The sequence below is a fragment of the Otolemur garnettii genome, unplaced genomic scaffold (assembly GCF_000181295.1).
Source record: "Otolemur garnettii isolate 467f Iridium unplaced genomic scaffold, OtoGar3 scaffold00031, whole genome shotgun sequence".
NCBI lineage: Eukaryota > Metazoa > Chordata > Mammalia > Primates > Galagidae > Otolemur > Otolemur garnettii.
Window position 1 is genome coordinate 13,179,648 of NW_003852426.1, and position 5,281 is coordinate 13,184,928.

At 38.8% G+C, this 5,281-nt stretch overlaps 1 protein-coding gene across 4 annotated transcripts in view; it reads left to right on the plus strand.

The window, feature by feature from the left end:
- Nucleotides 1–5,281, plus strand: part of UBR2 (ubiquitin protein ligase E3 component n-recognin 2) — a 117,126-nt gene that overhangs the window by 30,081 nt on the left and 81,764 nt on the right. The window lies entirely within an intron of this gene.

Below are 5,281 nucleotides of genomic sequence, written 5' to 3' on the forward strand. Positions count from 1 at the left end.
AAAATAAATAAATAAATAAATAAATAAATAAATAAAAGACTTTGCAGGCCAGATAACTTTTCTTTGTATTATCACACATGACAGCCCCCCTGTAACATTATCTCCTGATTAATCCATGTGATTGAGTACGTGGTGAGATCAAGTATATAGATGGCAGCTCAAAACAAATTATCCCTACTCCAGCCGTAAATGTGTACTTTTTAAAATTGTTGCTCATGTATTATTTTCCTTTAAATGATATTTCTAATGAAGTAGTGGACTCTCACAAAATAAATGCTTGAACCTCTCTGCTTTTTTCAGACTTCAAAAACTTTCTTTATAAATTCACTGAACTATAGTTGTATAATGATAAACATCTTTTGATGATATACTCTGATAGTGCATTTTTGTCATTATTTTTAATTAATTCATCATAACTGCACATGTTTATGGGGTACAATGTGATTTTCCAATACACGTATATAACATGTAATGATTAAATTAGGTGCTCAGCATACCCATCACCTTAACACGTTTATTATTTTTTTTGTGTTAGGAACATTCAAAATCAAAATCCATTCAGAGTATACAATAAATTGTTGTTCATTATAATCAGGCTATAGTGCTGTAAAATACCAGAACTTACTCCTCCCAGTTTCCTGTAGATTTATATCCACTAACCAACCTTTGGTTATTCCCTTTCTGCTGCTTTTTATGATAATGTACTGTTTGATTTAAGGTCCTTATTTCAGATTTTTTTACTTTTAAATGGCAGGGAGGCAGGTACCTTCCAGAGTATTTCTGTATTGTTAGCAGGCCTGCTACCGATTTGGAGCAAATGGCTGTTAAGAGTCCTTCCTGGTGCACATGCCCTAGAAATCTCAAATATTTTAACAGAATGACCTTTGGTGTAAGAGAATATCTTTTAGACTGTGCTCCACTGTGTTTTGGACAGATTCAAAATTTGTACAAAGTTATTCAGTGCTGGGGAAAACACATACTTTGTTTGTGTTTTATCTGCTTCGTGTGAGTGTTCTGTAACTTGCTACAGAAAGATGCCAAGTTGTCAGGGTTCCAGGTTTTTCCATTCTTATGAGCTTTATTTTTATGTCTTTGAATAAAAGAGGTATTTGAATGGAGTTTTTATATTGGAATGGAGTTCCATATGTAGAAATATAAGAAATTTGGAATATATATTTGGAAAGAAAAAAAAGAGTTGTTCTTTAGAAAAAGAAACCACTGGCTCGGCACCTGTGGCTCAAGCGGCTAAGGCGCCAGCCACATACACCTAAGGTGGCAGGTTTGAATCCAACCCAGGCCCACCAAACAACAATGATGGCTGCAACCAAAAAATAGCCGGGCATTGTGGCTGGCGCCTATGGTCCCAGCTACTTGGGAGGCGGAGGCAGGAGACTCACGTAAGCCCAGGAGTTGGAGGTTGCTGTGAGCTGTGATGCCATGGCACTCTACCCAAGGTGACAGCTTGAGGCTCTGTCTCAAAAAAAAAGAAGGAAAAGAAAAAGAAACCACTGGCCCACTGGCATAAAAATTTAGGACCAGGGGAGAAAATATTTGCAGATCATAGAGGACCTGGTACCCAGAGTGTATATCTTGCAACTCAACAATAGACAGACAGCCTAACTTCAAAATGGGCAGAGGACTTCTCTACAAAGACACATAAGTGACAAACATGTGAAAGGATGCACAGCATCACTAGTCATTAAGGAAGTACAGATTGAAACCACAGTGAGATACCACGTCACATTCATTACTTTTAAAAAATGATAAATAAGTGTTGGTGAAGTCGTAGAGAAATTAGAACCCTTTTCCTTTGCTGGTGGAAATGCAAATTGATTCGGTGCTGCGGGGGAAACAGTTTGGCTGTTCCTCAGAATGCTAAATATAATGTGTTTAACGTGTTAAACACATGTGAGTGGGATCTGTGAGAGGGGTGTATGTGCCTATAAATATGCACAGATAGACACACACACAATGGCATATTATTCACCCATAAGAAGGAATGGAGTAAGATACACACCACAGCATACATGGACCCCTAAAACATTGTGAAGTGAAAGTTTAAAAAGGTCATATATTATATATTCCATTTATCTGAAATATCCAGAATAGATAAATCAATAGTGACAACACAAATTGGTGGTTGCCAGGGGATAGGGAAAAGGAAAATGGAGCGAAACTACTTAATAGGTAAGGAATTTTGCTTTGAAATGATAGAAATGTTTTGGAACTAGATGATATTCGTACTAGTTGACAGCATTGTGAATGAACTAAATACCACTGCATTGTTCACTTTAAAATGATTAAATTTTACATTCTGTGAATTTCATGTCAATTATTTGGAAGAAATACTTTAAGACTTCTGTCACTTTTTTAAATCTTGTGTTAAAGTAGATTAATAACTGCCTGCAGTTATTCTGTTTGCTTTATCCTCATACATTAGGGGGATGGCTATCAAGCAGTCCAACCTCCAGTTACTTTCCTGAATTTTAACTTTTGTTTTTGTTTATTCTTGAGCAGAGTCGCACTCTATTGCCCAGGCTAGAGTGCTGTGGTATCGACCTAGCTCACAGCAATCGCAAACTCCGGGGCTCAAGTGATCCTCCTGCCTCAGCCTCCCAAGTCGGTGGGGCTACAAGTGCCCAGCACAGTGTCCAGCTAATTGTTTTCTGTTTTTAGTAGAGATGGGGTCTTGCTGTCCCTCAGGCTGGTCTCCCATCTCCTGAGCTCAAATGATCTTCCCCCCCCTCCTTCCCTCAGCTTCCCCAAGTGCTAGGATTACAGGCATGAGCCACTGTACCTAGCAGGCCATCAAGTAGTCCAAACTCTAGTTAATTTCCTGAATTTTAAGAAGATGCCAATAAGCTCACATGCCTGGCTGAAACCACATGGTCCTACCTGGAGAATATATACTCTGGGAAGTTCACAGAGAATAAAACCTCCAAACTCCACCATTTGATTTCCTGTTTAAGAGTTCATTTAAGAGAAATGAAGTCTCCAAGGATAAGATAGTGAAAGGTAGCATCGTGTTTAGCATACTGGTGCTACCAACATAATTTTTTTGTTTGTTTGTTTTTCAAGGCAGAGTCTCACTCTGTCACCCTGGGGAGAGTACTGTAGCATCATCGTAGCTCCAGTAACGCTTGGGCTCAAGAGATCCTCTTGCCTCAGCCTCCCAAGTACCTGGGACTACAGGTGTGTGCCACCACACCCAACCAGTTTTTCTATTTTTTGTAGAGACAGGGTCTCTTGCTTAGGTTGGTCTCTAACTCCCGAGCTCAAGGGATCGGCCACCCACCTTGGCCTCCCCGAGTGCTAGGATTACAAGCGTAAGCCACCGTACCCAGCCTAACATAATGTTTTTTATACATTCAGCCTGCCTCTTCAGTAAAACCTGAAGGAAACTTGATAATATACCTCTACAGGAATACCATTTAGGAAATGCCATGGGTCTTTCCTCTTGGCACTTGAGGTGGGATTTTTTTTCATCACATGCAGACAGGGTTCAATAAACCTGGCTGCATCTTAACTGCCACCTGCTTTCGTCTAGCACCACCATAGCTAAGAGTGGTTTTTCTACTTTTATTTGGAAAAAATCAACAGGGTAGCATTTTGTGACATGTGAAAATTATATGAATTCTGTCTTGAGTGTCCATTTGGAACACACCCATGCTTAATTTTTAATATATTGTCTATAGCTGCTTTCCCACTTACAATGACAAAATTGAGTGGCTACCACAGAGACCCTATCTATATAGCCTGCAAAGACTCAACCACTTACCGTCTCTTGACAGAAAAAGTTTGTTGATCCCAGATTCAGGCTTTCAGACGCATTGTGTGTTATCTGGTTCCCACTAACTAAATGGCAGTGCATCGCCCACCACTCTGACAATGAAAGGTATCCAAGCAGGTTTTCAAATGGCCCCTTGGGTATGGGAGTGAGCCGGGAGAGTAGTGGGCCATGGTACCTCTCCTAGTTGAGAACTAGCACATGCTACGTGGTAGCTCCTTTATTGATCTTCATAGGAGTCCATAAAAAATTTTGCTTAGTTCTCTTAGAAAATGTTATGTTTTTCCTGGTGTGAATCTCATAACGGATTGTGTTTCTTTCTGTTGAGGCTTCTGGAAAAAAGAGCCAACTGTTTGGAAATAGTATATCCCTGGTTAGCTATGTGACTAATTTATGTGATCTGAATTTATAAATAGATGTTATTTTGACTACAATTTATTTTCCTACCTTTATTTTCCTTTGATGTGCTTTGTACATCTATATTTTATACTCCTCTACTAAAGGCATTCTTTCTTTAAAAAAATATTTTTCTTTTTTGAGACAGAGTTTCATTTTGTCACCCTTGTTAGAATGTTGTGGTGCCACAGCTCACAGCAACCTCAAACTCTTGGGCTCAAGTGATCCCAGCCTCCCGAGTAGCTATGACTATAGTTGCCTGCCACAGCTCCTGGCTAGTTTTAGAGATGGGGTCTCGCTCTTGCTCAGACCGGTCTTGAACTTCTGAGCTCAAGCGATGCACTGGCCTTGGCCTCCCATAATGCTAGGATCACAGGTGTAAGCCACTGCACCTGGCCCTTCTTTTTTAAACTTCAAAAAAAAATTGTATAGATGGGGGTCCCACTGTGTTGCCCAGGCTTGTCTCTAACTCTTAAGTTCAAGTGATTCTCCTTCCTCAGGCTTCTGAGTAGCTGGAACTTAGATGTATTCTTAAGTTGCTGTCAGTCCTTTTGGGAATGAGATTTAATTAAATAACAAATACTAACTGAGCAAACAACATTAGTAAAGATTTTTATAATCTGAATTTTTTGCTTACAAATACTGGTCCCATCTCATTTGAATTCAGATCAGTAATTGTTAATAGCTGTATATAATACTAAATACTTAGTCCATCTCATTTAATTTTCAAAACAGCCTCATAACATCAATACTGCCGTTACCAGTATTTCATAGGGTTTTGAGTTTTAGATTAAATCTTGATCGAAGTGTTCCTCATAGTAAGTGCTGGAAGTGGGATTTGAATCTAGGTAGCATAGACTTCAGTAATGAAACTCTGAATAGTACATTATACCAGTTTTTAAAAACATTTTTAGCAGTGGAATATTTTAAATGGAATTCTAATGTAGAAATCCCAATGATATAACTGATTAAAGTTGTATTATTCATATATTCACCTTTTAGAAGTTGAAATGTGTGTTATTTACTTGTGAGAAGGTCAATTTATGAGGTAAATGAGGTTGTTGGCTGACTATTCAGCCTCTGGTTTATTTCTGTATT